A 19,409-nucleotide genomic window follows, 5' to 3' on the forward strand; every position below is an offset into this window, starting at 1 on the left:
ACTGAAAAATGAATCAAACTCTTGAACAGTACCTTTACTCATAAGTCATAAGTTGTCTTTAGGATAACTGGGTGGACAATCAACCTACAGCTGAATTTGCATTTAATAACCAAGTGTAGTTCAACATTATAAAGTCCTTTCTGTGCTAAGAAATACCTTCAACTAGTCTTCATTTCTGATTTAACATACACTACCTCTATGAGACTGAACTCTCAGTGACATGATTACAAAAAGGTCAAGAAAAGACTGTTGTGCATTTGAACAATGCTTAAACAGGCTGCAGATAAACACTATTCCACAGAATATATGCCCTACATGGGCCACCAAAGGATGTCGAAATGCCCCATCCAGCCAAGCAAGCTGTTTTATGCAATTTGTTTATCTTTCATTAACTTTAATGGGAGTTGAATAAATAGCGTAGCACCTTGAGCTACACTGGGTATGTAACTCCCAGGTGGGATCTGCATCTATCAGACCTGTGCATATAGTATAAATGTCATTATACTGACCAGTGGTATCTCAGGGGATAGACTCCCACTAATCAGCATATAAAAGTGTATCACAATAATGTTATCACTTGCCTGACTGTGCTAAACCTTTAAAGGGCTACTCCACTGCCCCAGCGTTCAGAACTTTTTGTTCCGAACACTGTGTGCGTGCTGCGGGGGTCGTGACATCACACCAGGCCTCTCAATGCAAGTCTATGGGAGCTGCCACACCCCCTCCCATAAACTTGCATTAAGGAGGCGTGGCGTGATGTCACGAGGGGCGCGACTGTGACAACCACGACCCCCACAGCCCGCACCCAGTGTTCGGAACAGAATGTTCTGAATGCTGGGGCAGTGGAGTACCCCTTTAATTCTACCATATGCAGCAGTTTGGCAGTTGCCCAGCAGTCCAATAGCAGCTTTTATTAATAAAAATTTGAATAATGTTAATGTAAAGCCACACATGAAAACCCTTTTCAATTAGGCTATATTATTAAACCCAGTAAAATACCCCCTGATGTTCTACTAGAAGATCAACAATACAGTAAGATACTTATCCCAAGGAGTTTTTGTGTTATCTCCACCCCCTTCCCCTTCTTAGGTGGGTTTCACATGAGCTTTATAAGGATACATTTTCATTTAAAAAACAACAGCCTCAATGAGATCATTGATTCACCTCAACCAGTCAGCAGCATGAAGAGTGTTTACAAGGCATGCTATCATAGAACTTCTCATGAATTGTGCTTAAGCTCTTTTTAGCCATTAGTGCTAATTATTGGTAATATAAGGCTTGGCCTGCAACATGTTGATGGGCTCATCTTATTAATTACACAGACCTAGAAATCACCATTTGTTGGAAGCACAGCTCCTCATGTAAACAGGGGATGTGCTGCTGACAAAAATGGCAAGTGAATAGCCACACAAACAATTTAGTGATTGGTTTATCTGAAGGGTCCCTTTAACAAGTGCTGATCTACTTCTATACAGTCAATAAGTGCTCTTATAGGGCAGCTGTCCACTCGTGTAAAATAAACTTTACTGCTATAAATTATAAGGAAACTTATGTCCTGTGTACATAATTTTATTTTGGATCAAAATTTGAACTTTGCGTAGAGTAATAATGTGTTCCTATTGAGGCAGGCTTTTTGTACTTTCACATAGTTGTATACAATATTACTTTTTTCATGTTAGGCAGGGATCGGTTAAGCTCTTATCTTATCCCAACCACTGTTCCTACCTACTTGGGTCACCCGCCCTAAGTGGAGGCCCCCAAATGACTGACTGTCCTTATCCCGACTTAGTGCACGGGGTGCTAAAGGAATGGTCGGACAGGCTTGGTTAATACCAAATAGTAACGTCTAGGACAGAATCAGAACTCAATGGAAAATGATAGACAGGTCAAAGTGTCAGAACCAGGAGGGCAAAAGCAGTACAGACTCAGAACCAGAGAAAGCAGTTTCACTGCTTTATAGTGGAATATAGTGCAATATGCGGTACCCAATAATGAACCACAAAGACTGCAATATATAAGACAATTTCTAGTCCTATTTTAAGTTACAACACCCTACATCTTGTTTTCCAATGGGTACAGGTCTAAATATGCAATATTGGGCTTTAGGAGTCTAGCAGAAGACAAGATCATTTGAGGTTGATTTTGGTAATGTCTTAATAATTATGGACCGATTTACAGATAACTTATTTGGCAATGAAGACAACAATGTTTACAATTAAAAATAAACATGTGTTGAATAGAGCATGGTTCCTCAGAAAACCCACAGTGCCCATATTAAGCACTGTGTTTTAATGGGTAGTACAAAGGGTTATGTGTGTGAGGCTTTGGTCAGTATTTTTTTATATCAATTAATTTTCCTTAGAATTATACACAAGATCAAAATATTAAATCACAACTTTCTTTTCATACATCATATCCCCATACCCTTAATAGCCATTTCAATCGACATTCTGACAGGTAAAATAGGAAAACATTGGCTTTGCAATAAGTAACCTTTTTGTGAAATTCAAGAAATTGTAAATTGACAAGAATATGGTGCACTCAAGAGACTAAATGTAGGCAAATAATGCCTAGCAATTTCCAACGAATAGTAATAGTTAACATGCTTTTGTTTTTCCTTTAATAAGCTTGTGAACATGACTATTTCTGTTTTTCTTTTATATGATTTCTACATTATAGAAGCCACAGCAGCCAAGGAAATTGTTTAAAAACAATTATATTTGTTACAGTGAAACAATTCCCAAATTAATGTATTCACAGGAGAGCTTTAACCCCTTAAGGACTAAGCCCTTTTTCACCTTAAAGACTGAACCCTTTTTTACAATTCTGACCACTGTCACTATGTGCATTAATAACTCACCGAACATACCGATTATTCAGATTTTTTCGTGACATATTGTACTTTAATATAGTGGTAAATTTTTGTCGTTACTTGCATCCGTTCTTGGTGAAAAATCCCCAAATTTCATGAAAATTTTGCATTTTTCTAACTTTGAAACTCTCTGCATGTAAGGAAAATGGATATTCCAAATAAATTATATATTGATTCACATATACAATATGTCTCCTTTATATTTGCATCATAAAGTTTACATGCTTTTACTTTTGGAAGACATCAGAGGGCTTCAAAGTTCAGCAGCAATTTTCCAATTTTTCAAAAAAATTTCAAAATCGAAATTTTCAGACACCAGTTCAGTTTCAAAGTGGATGAAGGGTCTTCATATAAGAAATACCCCATAAATGACCCCATTATAAAAACTGCACCCCCAAAGTATTCAAAATGACATACAGAAACTGAAATTCTAAATCTTCATTTTTTACACTCTTGTTCTTGTAGACCCAGTTTTTGAAATTTTACAAGGGGTAAAAGGAGAAAAAGCCCCCCAAAATTTGTAACCCAATTTCTCTCGAGTAAGGAAATACCTCATATGTGGATGTAAAGTGCTCTGTGGATGCACTACAAGGCTCAGAAAGGAAGGAGCGACAATGGGATTTTGGAGAGTGAGTTTTTCTTAAACATTTTTTGGGGAGCATGTCCCCCACTACACCCCTCAAGGAACGTAACAAGGGGTCCAGTGAGCCTTTACACCCCACAGGTGTTTGACGACTTTTCGTTTTACCCCCAATTTTTTATTTTTACAAAGGGTTATAGGAGAAAATACCCCCAAATGTGTAACCCCATCTCTTTTGAGTATGGAAATACCCCATGTGTGGACATCAAGTGCACTGCGCGCGAACTACAATGCTCAGAAGAGAAGAAGTCACATTTGGCTTTTGGAAAGCAAATTTTGCTGAAATTTTATGTTGCCAGAACAGCAAAAAAAAAAAAAAAGAAACATGGCATACTATTTTGGAAACTACAATCCTCAAGGAATGTAGCAAGGGGTACAATGAGCCTTAACACCCCACAGGTGCTTGACAAATTTCCACTAAAGTTGGACATGAAAATGAAAAATTAGATTTCTTCCACTAAAATGCTGGTGTTGCCCCAAATTTTTCTTTTTCACAAGGGATAACTGGAGAAAAAGCCTCCAAAAATTTGTAACCCCATTTCTTCTGAGTATGGAAAAACCCCATATGTGGATGTAAAGTGCTCTGCGGGCAAACTACAATGCTCAGTAGAGAAGGAGCGCCATTGAGCTTTTGGTGAGAGATTTTGGTTGGAATAGAAGTGGGAGGCCATGTCCATTTACAAAGCCCCCTGTGGTGCCAGAACAGTGGACCCCCCCCACATGTGACCCCATTTTGGAAACTATACCCCTCATAGAATTTAATAAGGGTAACAGTGAGTATTTACACCCCACTGGCGTTTGACAGATCTTTGGAACAATGAGCTGTGCAAAATAAAAATTACATTTTTCATTTTCGTGGACCACTGTTCCAAAAATCTGTCAGACACTTGTGGGGTGTAAATGCTCACTGTACCCCTTATTACATTCCATGAGGGGTGTAGTTTCCAAAATGGGGTCACCTGTGGGGGGTCCACTGTTCTTGCACTATGGGGGCTTTGTAAACACACATGGCTTTCAATTTCGGACACATTCTCTCTCCAAAAGCCCAATGGCGCTCCTTCTCTTCTGAGCATTGTAGTTCACCCGCAGAGCACATATGGGGTATGTTCTTACTCAGAAGAAATGGGGCTACAAATTTCCTATTCTCCCTTGTGAAAATAAAAAAATGTAGGTGAACACCAGCATTTTAGTGACATTATTTTTATTTTTTTTGCATTTCCACATCTAAATTTAACGAAAATTCATCAAACACCTGTGGGGTGTTAAGGCTCACTACATCCCTTGTTATGTTCTGTGAGGGGTGTAGTTTCCAAAATGGGGTCTCATCTGGGTATTTATTGTTTTGTGTTTTTGTCAGAACTGCTGTAAAATCAGCCACCCCTGTGCAAATCCCCAATTTAGACCTCAAATGTACATGGTGCGCTCTCACTCGCCTTGTTGTGCGCCCGAAGAGCAGTTTACGCCCACATATGGGGTATTTCCGTACTCAGGAGAAATTCCGTAACAAATTTTATGGGTTCTTTTTTTCTTTTACTGCTTGTGAAAATTAAAAGTATGGGGCAACACCAGCATGTTAGTGTAAAAATGATAATTTTTTACACTAACATGCAGGTGTAGACCCCAACTTTATCTTTTCATAAGGGGTAAAAGGAGAAAAAGCCCAAAATTGTAGCGCAATTTCTCCCGAGTACGGAGATACCCCATATGTGGCCCTAAACGGTTTCCTTGAAATACGACAGGGCTCCAAAGCGAGGGAGCGCCATGCGCATTTGAGGCCTAAATTAGGGATTTGAATCCACAACAAAAATACCCTACAGCAGTGTTTCCCAAATGGGGTGTCTCCATCTTTTGCAAAACTCCTGACATGCCTGGACAGTCAGTGGCTGTCCGGCAATACTGGGAGTTGTTGTTTTTCAACAGCTGGAGGCTCCATTTTGGAAACAGTGCCGTACAAGACTTATTTTTTTTATTGGGGGGGGGCAGGGACTGACTGTGTAGGGGTATGTGTATATGTAGTGTTTTACTTTTTATCTTGTGTAGGTGTAGTGTAGTGTAGTGTTTTTAGGGTACATTCACATGGGCGGGTTTACAGTGAGTTTCTAGCTGGGAGTTTGAGCTACGGCGGAAAATTTGCCGCATCTCAAACTTGCTGCAGAAAACTTGCTGTAAACCCGCCCATGTGAATGTACCCTGTACATTCACATGGGGGGGGGGGGGGGGGGGGGGGAACCTTCAGCTGTTGCAAACCTACAACTCCCAGCATGCACTGACAGACCATACATGCTGGGAGTTGTAGTTCTGCAACAGCTGGAGGCACATTGGTTGCGAAACACTGAGAGTTTGTTGCTTAACTCAGTGTTTCGCAACCAGGGTGCCTCCAGCTGTTGCAAAACTTGAACTCCCAGCATGTACAGTCTCTCAGTGCATGCTGGGAGTTGTATGTTTGCAACAGCTGGAGGCACACTAGTTGCAAAACACTGAGTTAGGAAACAAACTCGGTTTCGCAACCAATGTGTCTCCAGCTGTTGCAAAACTGCAACAATCAGCATGCATTGATAGTCGAAGGGCATGCTGAGAGTTGTAGTTTTGCAACAGCTGGAGGCACACTGCTACAACTCCCAGCATGCCCTTTGGTAGTCTGTGCATGTTGGGAGTTGTAGTTATGCAACAGCTGGATGCACACTTTTTTGTAGAAAAAAAATGTGCCTCCAGCTGTTGCATAACTACAACCCCCAGCATGCACAGACTACCAAAGGGCATGCTGGGAGTTGTAGTTGGGACTCCAGCTGTTGCAAACTACAACTCCCAGCATGCCATTTGGCTTTGCATGCTGAGAGTTGTTGCTAAGCATCAGCAGGAGGTGAAGAGGCCTCACCTCCTGCTGTATACTGCTGCCGGGACTGCCGCCGCTGCTGCCACTGATCCTGTTGCTCCTGTCGCCGCCACCGCTCCTGAGGGAACCCCCGCTGGACCAGGGAAAGGTAGGAGACCCCGCCGGCCCGATCGTCGCCATGATCGCCGTCCCGATCATCGCCCAGCAGGGTCGTGATTGGTAATTCGTTCCGACCGATTAATCACGTGATCGTGAGGCGGCACCCCTGCTACCTCACTCCTGCTGGGTAAGGGTGAATGGGGCTGTCTCGGACAGCCCCATTCACCCTTTTTTTCCCAGTCACTGGGTCACCAGAGACCCGATTGACCCGGAATCGCCGCAAATTGCCGGTCTGAATTGCCGGTCTGTTCGCCGACATGGGGTGTCTCAAGACCCCCAGGGGTTTGCACGGGGTGCCTGCTGATAGATATCAGCAGTCACCCCATCCCGGTTTTTCTCAATAGGACTGTATATAAAAACATTTTGCTCAGTTTCCCTTCTACAGCCTCTACAGAGTTCTTTTTCGGGGAGATTTATCAAAACCTATGTACAGGAAGAGTGGTGCAGTTGCCCATAGCAACCTATCAGAGTGTTTCTTTTAGTTTTTAGAGTCCATTTTAAAAGTCGAAGCGATCTGATTGGTTACTATGGGCAAATGGTCAACTTTTCCTCTGCGCAGGTTTTGATAATACTCCTTATTTGTCTAACTTTGTAAACAACCCATTTACCCCTGCAAACTCGATTATATCTGCATTCTATCTACAATCAGTGTGAGTTGCCCTCCAATGTCCTCTTTACTCTGTAAGGCCATATTTTATGCAAATTTATAACATTTCTATTCACATTTTACATTTTCTTTCTTGTTACAGATTTTGGAAATCATAACCTCTAGATACAGTTTTTTTTTTCCCCCCCAGCTTTTTCCAATTAACCTCAGGTTAAAATTTAAAGGCTATGGACAATTGGACAATTTGAAAATGCCAAAGTTATTTCTCGTACAGAGTTCAGGATGGTTAATGACGACAACTGCCTGGGACATAAACATGCAAGGGTGAAGGACCTGCCCTTATTAAGACTCCTATTGATCTCTGAAACCTCAAGGTCCAAATAAGTACAACTTTGGGAATGGAAAGGCACCTTTTCTCCAGCCAAACATAAAAAAAATAAATTGCCTATATTGTAGAAAATTGACATTTTATACACAAATAGCAACTGGATTTTTATACCAAAGCATGTCTACTAAATTGGTTACATTACAATATTCATGTCATAACTAATACCTAATACGTTCTTTGCATCTTTAAATATAAAGCTGTGTATAGTACTGCAGTGGTATTTTCTATCATTTTTTTTAAATGGTTTTATTATTTATTTTATTTTTACTGTTTATAAATATTTTATTTTTTTTCTTACATGGCCAAGCTGGTTCTTACAATGTCTTAAAATCTTAACTTATGAAATGGTTGACTAATCATTCAAACAGAGGTGAACGTGAGATCAGATTACAGCCGCAGTATCACTAATTCACTAAAATCACATGATGCTAAAAGCATATCTTGTTTCATGTTATCTCCGAGGCGAAACAAACTGTCCTCCATTGTCAACACTGTTTCATTCCTATTGTGCACTTGGTGTAGGGAATCATTGTCCGCCTGCTCTTTGTACATATATAGAGAGACAAAGTTTGCTTTAAATTCTTTACTTAGATTCTGCATATTTGTGAGCCGTGATGGAGAAAGACTGCGATATCGATGGATGTCCATGTATTGATCATTCTCTCTGGAACATGAATTGTGATGAAAATGACATTGCAGACAATTTCATTTGCCAGTAAGTCTCTTAAAATCTTTTTGAATTTATCTTTTAGGTATATATAGTTTATATTGAATATATGTATATTAATAGGCTTTGAGGTGGACATCCTCTCTTGGAAAAGCACAGTGTAGGAGTTTAGACTGTAAATTGAAGGGAATTATTGATAATGTTATAAAATATGTCAAATAAATTGTAAACAGTGTGTCATAGAAATACTATACATGGATCTACCTTTCTTTTGTATATACTTTTACATTACAATGATGTGCTATGCAAGTGACAACATTTCTGTGTATATTTATGATGAAATAGGTTATCGTATATATTTTTACTTTGACATAGACATGCTCTGGATATAAATATATAAAGCAAGTGTAAGGACAGTCCCCAGTTTCTTACATCAAACTTTTAGATTAAAGATTTTAGCCTCCATTACAGTTAATTGCTTACCCAGTTAAATATAATCCTCCCTTGTGCACAGAAGGTGAACAGTATGGGGTGTCTGTGATTTGATATAAAGCATCTTGCCATGTGGGAACAGTAGTAATGTGATCTTGCTGTCTTTCTTCCATACAAATGGCATCTTTGTCTTAAAACTAAAAACAGTAAAAAAACAGTAAATGATTGCCTATGATCGTAATAAGAAAAAGCATATATATATATATATATATATATATATATATATATATATATATACATACCATAATCTTATCAATATTTACACTTGATTACATATTTGTAATCAAAATTTACCTAAATTGTCTATTTACATTTGTTATATCCTTGCATAACATAATAATACTGTTAGTGTCATACAGTCTTTGTTTAGATTTTCTTATAGATTTTTTTTAAAGATTCTTTTTATTGCGTTTTAAAATGCTGGCCAGTCAAACAGCAGGGCAGGAAACTATCTGAGTTTATTTTCATTTATTCTGTCATGAAACATTCAAGGTAATGAAATTATTACATGATAATGAAAAAAACTACATTTCATAGGCAAAGCTTCCTGTATCTTTATTGACTTATTATTCAGTCGGTACAGCAGTTTTATTAAGTCGCCCGCTGAAGTTATTTTAGCGTAATGAGGATAATTTAGGAAACATTTGAGATAAAATGATCATTTAGAACCAGCCGCACAATGAATGTCAGCATTGTTTATTCCCCAATCTAAATAATTTTGAAGGCCGAGATGGAGCCACCTGATATGAGTCAGTCAGCGCTAACAGTAACACTTAGACTGAATATGTACCAGACAGTGGCAGTAGGTAGCTGAACCAATTATACCTATAAAAAGGTTAGACTGAGGTAAACTGCCATAAAAACCCAGTGTCAATCTTTCTGATCTAAAATGTGTCAGTTTTGCAGTTACAATATTTGATAGGTATAATCAGCCTAAAATATACTGAGCGTCAGAATGACTCACATACATTTTATGAAATAGAACACAAGACGATATGGCAGCTGCTGTACTTAAGTTTTAAAGTTCAATACCAAATACATTTTTAAATATATAATAATATTTTTTAAAGTAATTTAGAAGATTGTCAGCAGTAAAAGACCACATGGTCCTTCTAGTCTGCTCTTAGTTATTTAATTTTCAGGGAAAGATGATAAATAAACAAGGGCAAATTAGGTATTTTTTTAAAGCATACCTGTATTTACAAAAGAATTTTAAAAATCCTAATGGTTTTGTTACCTTAACCCGTCAGAGTGGTGTTAAGGAGATTTTAGTGTTATTGCAGAGACTCTGAGAGTTTCCTTTATGGTACATAACTAATACTTTCTCTCATGTGACATGACCAGAACTCAGCTGTTTGCCAGCAGTACTCACACAGGGACTTTCTTTCCACACATTGGCCCTCATTTACTAAGAAAATCGGGTTGTAAGTCTATGTTGCTTTCTTACCCGACTACTTTTTCCCCTGGTATTTATTATTATATCGCATACTGTTTGTCGCACGTGGGTTTTGTTGGTTTTGGTTTCCAACTCCTCTGAGCTCTCGGGAAAAAATCCACAACAATACAACAAATTCGGGTTGGAAACCTTAATAAATACGTGGGAAAGCTCAGAAATGTCGGGTTATGCCCCTTTTTCGGGTTTGGGAGAATCCACATCGGGTCCGTCGGGAAAAAATGTCGCATAGTGTCACAGACTGGCGCACGATGTCTGCGACATGGCGCAGACAAATATGCGACAAAAAAACCCGACAAAAGAGGTTGGGTTTAGAATAGTAAATGAGGGCCATTGTCTGGCCAATAACAGGGAAATACCTATTCCTACCTGCTTTTCCCTGACAGTGTTTAGAGGAAAAAACTGCAGCAGAATTACAGCTACATCCTCTGTACTATGCATCCCTATTACATCATTCATCCTTATGTGACACAGAATGACACATTTAATCTAAGGCAATGCATCCAAGGGAGAATATCTCCATTATATGCATACCTATGACACCATAGGGCAGGGTTAGTCTCCACTTTAAGTCAAGGGTTCCAGGGAAGAATTATTTCGTAATGCACGTTTTTTTTTTTTTAAATGACTGTATATAGAAGTCCAATAGGATTATTATAGAATCCTTGGGTGCTGATCCATAATAGGGGGGGGGGGGGGGGTGTGGATGAGCCCTTAATTTTATTTTTCATGAGTTCCCAATCCTTTATATATTTTACTATGTATGTTGAGAAGTGTAAATATGTGCAATCAATGGGGGAGATTTATCAAAACCTGTGCAGAGAAAAAGCTGACCAGTTGCCCATAGCAACCAATGACATTCCTTCTGCAAAATGAAAGAATTGATCTGATTGGTTGCTATGGGCAACTCAGCAACTTTTCCTCTGCACAGGTTTTGATAAATCTCCCCCAATATGTCAATATGTCCAGTACACAAAAATGTCTATACTATGTGCTTAATTGATGCAATAATGAATTATTTATAGTAGGTCATACAAAACCTGAGCATTTTAGCAAGTGCTTTTGATATACAAGAGTTTTCTATTCTAATGTTAAATTTAGGTAAAACATAAAACATTTATGACAGTAGATGGCATATAAGGGTATATTCACAGGTAGCATATTTGTTTCAGAAATGTTGACTATCCCTGCAAATCTGCAGTATGTGAACAATAACAGAAGTCTAGTGTAAACTGAGCAGAATACGAGATTATATGCTCATATAACAACAGCAAATCCCTGTCTGACCGACGGTCCAATAGCACAAAGTTACAGCATCATAGAGTTCTGCATTTCTATTTTATTCATAGAAATCTTACTTCCTTTAGGCAAGGTTTCCATACAGGTTTTTTCGCCCCAATTTAAAAAAAAAAAAATGCCACTGAAGTTTTCGAGCCAAAGTCAGAAGTGGATCCATAAGGGAGGAAAAGTATAAGTCCTTCCTTTATATTTCCCAGTTCCTTTTCAATACAGGAGTGGTTTTGGCTCAGGAACTGCAGGGGCAGTTTTTCAGAAAAAAAAACCCTGTGTGGAAGGAAACCTAGCCGTAGGGTGACTTTTTTTATTTTTTATTTTAGAAAACAGTTTATGCAGTTTTTATGAAAAAGCCTGAGGGGGATCCAGCAGAAAGTAGATGTATGGATGTATATTTCCCATCCTCCTTCAGTCCTCTTCTGGCTTTGGCTCTAAAAAAACTGAAGGGAAAACTGCAGCCTAGGAAATTTTGACTGACAACAGCCTAGGGCCACATTTCCATTTGGCAGTGTTTTGGAAAACTGGCACTGCTGTTTTTGAATCTACTTCTGGCTTCAGCTCAAAAAAAACTGTTTCCCACAGCTTCTCAGAGGACTTTTTTTTTTTTTTTAAATGTCAGAAGTGTCTTTTTTATGTCTTATTATTGCCATTCTTTAAATGGCGTCATTTTCTACAAGCATTGTGTCAGGGACCAACCAGGGGACAGGGAGAGTGAGCCCTAAATTGACCCTAAAACCGCTCTCCCTGCCTACTTGCCCATCCACCCTAAATGGTGGATCGACAATTGGGTGCCGGTCCCTCCCTGAACTAAAGTGCAGGGGCCTAAAAAAACATACTAATAAATAGTCAGTCACAAACCAGAAACATAACAGGAACATAGAACTCTATTCCCACTGAACACAAGACAGGAATCACAATCCCTTATAAAACCTCCACTAGACAGGTAATAGAGATCTAACATAGGACACTGTTCACACTGGACACAAACTGGACACTCCACTCCACTAAAGGAGTAGCCATTAATAATAAAGCCAAATAGACTACTGGCCAGCGGACACAATCCACTGTGTGGTCATGATGCTGGCCCAGTAAGAAACTGAAATATAATACATGAAACACTAGACAAAAAGTAGATAAGTCTGAATAGGCTCCAGGATACCAAACAGGAATATAACATATAGGGTACAGGTAACAAGCAAGACTCAGACATAGTGTGAATAGATACATAACAGAAAGGATATACAAATCCTAAAACCGACTATACAAACACAGATTAAAATCTACTACAAGCATTCCACCTATCCATGGCTAAAACTAGAAAATACAAAGTGTATGCTAAGAAAGAGATAGTAGATTAAAAGCTCAAATAAATAGTGTTTCACCAAGAGCTCCAAAGCAGCATGTCTAGCATGTTCGCAAGCCAGGATGTAATGATCTCAATCAACAGCAGTGAGGCTAGACTGGGCTGACTTTAAATAGACACACCCTAGGAGCTATTGGCTAGAAAGCAAAAGGCTTTTAACTATTTCCTGACCAGGGAACATAAAACTGTTCAAACACAACCAAACCAATAGCTGTGTGTGAACACTGGCCACTACAGACATGACACATTACTTAAGCATTACCAGGCTTGGCTTCTTGTATTATTGTATAATTGCAGTTTTTTATTTATCTATCAATCTATATGTATATATGGCAAAATTTATGTTTGGTGTGTGATTTTAATGCAGCATGCTGTTTTCATGTAATAATTGCTTAAAATGGCAGAATTTTTTTTAACAATTCCAACCATTTTCCATGAAGATGGCTCAAAAAATCTTAATAGAAAATTACTTGGAATGTTTGAAAAAAAAAAATGCCTATTTTAACCCCTTAAGCACTCAAAACTTTTTTAGTTTTTGCACTTCCGTTTTTTCCTCCTCACATTCTAAAAATCATAACGTGCTCAATTTTGCACCTCCAGACCCATATAAGGGCTTGTTTTTTGCATCATTAATTGTACTTGTACTGACATTACTTATTTATAACACAATCTGCAGCAAAAAAAATTATTTGTGGGGTGAAATGAAAAAAAAATTAGTTTTTAGGGCTTCCGTTTCTACGCAGTGCGCTTTTCGGTAAAAATGACACCTTATCTTTATTCTGTAGGTCCATATGGCCACAAGGATATACAATTTATGTAGGTTTTATTTATTTTACTAGTTAAAAAAAAAGATTATAACTACATGCACGAAAATTAGTATGTTTAAAATTGTCATATTCTGACCCCTATAACTTTTTTATTTTTCCACATACAGGGCTATATGAGGGCTCATTTTTTGCAACATGGTCTGTAGCTTTTATTGGTACCATTTTTGTTTTGATGAGACTTTTTTGATTGCTTTTTATTACTATTTGTATGGTATAGGAAGTGACCAAAAATTCACAAATTTGGTATTTTGTTACCTGTATGCCATCGACCGTGCAGTTTAGCTAACCTTATATTTTAATAGTTCAGACATTTACGCATACGGCAGTACAACATATGATTTTTTTCATGACATTATTTTATTAAAAAAAATAGGAAAACTTCTGATTGCATACACTGATCACTGCTATGCCATAGCATAACATTGATCAGTGTTATTGGCGCTCTGCTGCTCCAGCCTGCTGAGCAGGCTTGAAGCAGTAGATTGCCGATCGGATGACCAGGAGGCAGGTGAGGACCCTCCTGTCGTCCAGTAAGCTGATCGGGACATCGCAATTCTGTCGCAATAGTCCCGATCAGCTCCGCTGTGCTGCTGAGATAGTTTTACTTCCACTTTAGACACCGCAATCAACTTTGATCGTGGCATCTAAAGGGTTAATGCCAGGCATCGGTCCGATTGGCGGTGCCCGGCATTAGCCGTGGGTCCTGGCTGCCCGTAGCAACAGGGACAGACCGCATTTAACCCGTTGTCCGCTCGTGAGAACGGTTTAAACGCCGTTAACGGGATTCAGGACGTACAGGTATGCCATGAGTCCTTAAGGGGTTAAGCCATTTTTGCATGAAAAATGTCTGTTTTTTATGGCTGGAAATAACATTCATAAACATTGTGGGAATATGGTAAAGAATATGAATAGGCTGTAAAACTTTTTTTGGGCAGTAAAATCACCGGCTCCAAAATACAGGCAAAAATACATTGTGTGAACATGCGTTTTCATATGCATTATGTATGCAGTGAAAAAATGCATAAAAAACACTTCAATTGCAAAGTGAAAACACAAAAAGAAAACCATGAACAAAACCTGATCAAAATATAAATGTGTATGGGCACCTGGTAATTGCTGTGATTTGTAAAATAGTTTTAGGACAATTTAAGTAAAAATATAAATTATTGCCATATTTTTCCTACTTTGCTAAATCAGTATAATTACATAATGAAACAGTAAGCTTGTGCAGCTAATGCTAATAGATGTGTTACTGATGTATGAATAATTGCATATATATTTATAGAGAATATGCTGAAAGCATGTTTAATTAGACATCATTAAAATAACATTGCTCACATGACTCATGCACTGTATAAAAATGTACAACTGAGCGGACATGTTATGTCATCTGTCACTGGAGGAAAATGATGAAAGTGTTTGCATGCATTCTGCCCTTTCTTTACAAGTCATCTATATCATCTGTGTTTATAGAGGTAATTTGTGTATCAGCTGAGATGGCATACTTCTGGCATCCTGGACAAAGTCACACAATGCCAACCTGTTTAGTATAATCATAGAGGAGAAACATTTAGAATTCATTGCCAGTATTATTGCAACTGGAAACAAATGTGATACAATAATCCAATAGCATCATTCAACATTTTGTACCCCATAATTGTAAGCACTGCAGAATCTGTAGGCGCTATATAAATAAATAAATAAATTCAACATTACTGTTCAATTTAAGCAAATTGATTTTACGAAACACAATATTAGTGTACCTGAAAGGAATATGTTTTCTCTATTTGCACTGGCTACATTTAATGGGATTTTAATCTGATTATATGGCATTTCCTCTGGACATGACCAGACTTAGGGGTTAACCACCTGTGTGATTGTGTATATCAGCTGTCACTACTAAAAGGGGCACTGGAAGGAAGTCGAGACTAGTGTTGAGCGGCATAGGCCATATTCGGATTCGCGATATTTCGCGAATATATTGACAAATATTCGTTATATATACGCTAAATTCACATATTTGTAATATTCGTGTTTTATTTTTGCATATGCAAAAATTTGCGTATGCAAAAATTAGCATATGCAAAATTAGCATAAGCAAAATTAGCATATGCAAAAATTAGCATATGCATATTTCCGCATATGCGAAAATTTGCACGGCAGTCTCACACAGTAGTATTAGAGCCTTCTTTACACCACACAAGCTGGAAGCAGAGAGGGGTGATCACTGTGATGTTTACTGTGAAAAAAAAAAAAAAAAATATTCGTAATTACGAATATATAGTGCTATATTCGCGAATATTCGCAAATTCGCGAATATGCAATATTCCCGAATAAAATTTGCATTGCGAATATTCGCGAGCAACACTAGTCGAGACAGAGGGGATATGATCAAATCTAGTTTTAAATTAGAGGGGCAAACATTTAGTATTACTTTACGGAGAGAGTAGTGAATATATAGAATAGCTGTCACGATGCCGGCTGGCAGGTAGTGGATCCTCTGTGCCAGAGAGGGATTGGCGTGGACCGTGCTAGTGGATCGTTTCTAAGTCACTACTGGTTTTCACCAGAGCCCGCCGCAAAGCGGGATGGTCTTGCTGCGGCGGTAGTGACCAGGTCGTATCCACTAGCAACGGCTCAACCTCTCTGGCTGCTGAAGATAGGCGCGGTACAAGGGAGTAGACAGAAGCAAGGTCGGACGTAGCAGAAGGTCGGGGCAGGCAGCAAGGATCGTAGTCAGGGGCAACGGCAGGAGGTCTGGAACACAGGCTAGGAACATACAAGGAAACGCTTTCACTGGCACGATGGCAACAAGATCCGGCAAGGGAGTGCAGGGGAAGTGAGGTGATATAGGGAAGTGCACAGGTGAAAACACTAATTGGAACCACTGCGCCAATCAGCGGCGCAGTGGCCCTTTAAATCGCAAAGACCCGGCGCGCGCGCCCTAGGGAGCGGGGCCGCGCGCGCCGGGACAGGACCGACGGAGAGCGAGTCAGGTACGGGAGCCGGGGTGCGCATCGCGAGCGGGCGCTACCCGCATCGCGAATCGCATCCCGGCTGGAGGTGGTATCGCAGCGCCCCGGGTCAGTGGATCTGACCGGAGCGCTGCAGTGAGGAGAGTGTAGCGAGCGCTCCGGGGAGGAGCGGGGACCCGGAGCGCTCGGCGTAACAGTACCCCCCCCCTTGGGTCTCCCCCTCTTCTTAGAGCCTGAGAACCTGAGGAGCAGACTTTTGTCTAGGATATTGTCCTCAGGTTCCCAGGATCTCTCTTCTGGACCACAACCCTCCCAATCAACTAAAAAAAAGGTTTTGCCTCTGACCTTTTTAGATGCCAGAATCTCTTTGACGGAGAAGATGTCCGAGGAGCCGGAAACAGGAGTGGGGGAAACAGATTTGGGAGAGAAACGGTTGATGATAAGTGGTTTAAGAAGAGAAACGTGAAAGGCATTAGGAATACGAAGAGAAGGAGGAAGAAGAAGTTTGTAAGAGACAGGATTAATCTGGCACAAAATTTTGAAAGGACCAAGATAGCGTGGTCCCAACTTGTAGCTAGGGACACGGAAGCGGACATATTTAGCGGAGAGCCATACCTTGTCTCCAGGGGAAAAAATGGGAGGAGCTCTTCTTTTCTTATCCGCGAACTTCTTCATGCGTGATGAAGCCTGTAAGAGAGAATTTTGGGTCTCTCTCCATATGATGGAAAGATCACGAGAAATTTCATCCACAGCGGGCAGACCAGAGGGCAAGGGGGTAGGGAGGGGGGGAAGAGGGTGACGGCCGTACACCACGAAAAATGGGGATTTGGAGGAAGATTCAGAGACTCTGAAGTTATACGAGAATTCGGCCCATGGTAGAAGATCTGCCCAGTCATCCTGGCGGGAGGAAACAAAATGTCGTAAATAATCACCCAAGACCTGGTTAATTCTTTCTACTTGTCCATTGGATTGAGGATGATATGCAGAAGAAAAATTTAATTTAATCTTGAGTTGTTTACAGAGAGCCCTCCAGAATTTAGACACGAATTGGACGCCTCTATCCGAGACGATCTGCGTAGGCAACCCGTGAAGACGAAAAATGTGTACAAAAAATTGTTTAGTCAACTGAGGCGCTGAAGGAAGACCAGGAAGAGGGATGAAATGTGCCATTTTGGAGAATCGATCAACGACCACCCAAATAACAGTGTTGCCACGGGAAGGGGGTAAGTCAGTAATAAAATCCATACCAATCAGAGACCAAGGCTGTTCGGGGACAGGCAGAGGATGAAGAAAACCAGCGGGCTTCTGGCGAGGAGTCTTATCCCGGGCACAGATAGTGCAGGCTCGCACAAAGTCCACAACATCCGTCTCCAGAGTCGGCCACCAATAGAAGCGAGAGATGAGTTGCACAGATTTCTTGATGCCCGCATGTCCTGCGAGATGGGAGGAGTGACCCCATTTGAGGATTCCGAGGCGTTGGCGTGGGGAAACAAAGGTCTTTCCTGGAGGAGTTTGCCTGATGGAGGCTGGAGAAGTGGAAATCAGGCAGTCAGGAGGAATGATGTGTTGCGGAGAGAGTTCAACTTCAGAAGCATCCGAGGAACGAGAGAGAGCATCGGCCCTAATGTTCTTATCGGCAGGCCGAAAGTGGATTTCAAAATTAAACCGGGCAAAGAACAGAGACCACCTGGCCTGGCGAGGATTCAGCCGTTGGGCAGACTGGAGGTAGGAGAGGTTCTTGTGATCGGTGTAAATAATAACTGGAAATCTTGATCCCTCCAGCAGATGCCTCCATTCCTCAAGTGCTAATTTAATGGCTAGAAGCTCTCGATCCCCGATGGAGTAGTTCCTCTCCGCCGGAGAGAAGGTCCTAGAAAAAAAACCACAAGTAACAGCATGCCCGGAAGAATTTTTTTGTAGAAGGACAGCTCCAGCTCCCACTGAGGAGGCATCAACCTCCAATAGGAAGGGTTTAGATGGGTCAGGTCTGGAGAGCACAGGAGCCGAAGAAAAGGCAGACTTGAGCCGTTTAAAGGCGTCTTCCGCTTGAGGAGGCCAAGACTTGGGATCGGCATTTTTTTTGGTTAAAGCCACGATAGGAGCCACAACGGTAGAAAAATGTGGAATAAATTGCCTGTAATAATTGGCGAACCCCAAAAAACGTTGGATAGCACGGAGTCCGGAGGGGCGTGGCCAATCTAAAACGGCAGAGAGTTTGTCTGGATCCATTTGTAGTCCCTGGCCAGAGACCAAGTATCCTAGGAAAGGAAGAGATTGGCATTCAAACAGACATTTCTCTATTTTGGCATAGAGTTGATTATCACGAAGTCTCTGAAGAACCATACGGACATGCTGGCGGTGTTCTTCTAGATTGGCAGAAAAAATCAGGATATCGTCCAGATATACAACAACACAGGAGTATAAGAGATCACGAAAAATTTCATTAACAAAGTCTTGGAAGACGGCAGGGGCGTTGCACAGGCCAAAGGGCATGACCAGATACTCAAAGTGTCCATCTCTAGTGTTAAATGCCGTTTTCCATTCATCCCCCTCTCTGATGCGGATGAGATTATAAGCACCTCTTAAGTCCAGTTTGGTAAAGATGTGGGCACCTTGGAGGCGATCAAAGAGTTCAGAGATGAGGGGTAGGGGGTAGCGGTTCTTAACCGTGATTTTATTAAGACCGCGGTAGTCAATGCAAGGACGTAGAGAGCCATCTTTTTTGGACACAAAGAAAAATCCGGCTCCGGCAGGAGAGGAGGATTTACGGATAAAGCCCTTTTTTAAATTTTCCTGGACGTATTCAGACATGGCAAGAGTCTCTGGGGCGGACAGAGGAT

The sequence above is a fragment of the Hyla sarda genome, chromosome 2 (assembly GCF_029499605.1).
Source record: "Hyla sarda isolate aHylSar1 chromosome 2, aHylSar1.hap1, whole genome shotgun sequence".
Classification (NCBI taxonomy): Eukaryota; Metazoa; Chordata; class Amphibia; order Anura; family Hylidae; genus Hyla; species Hyla sarda.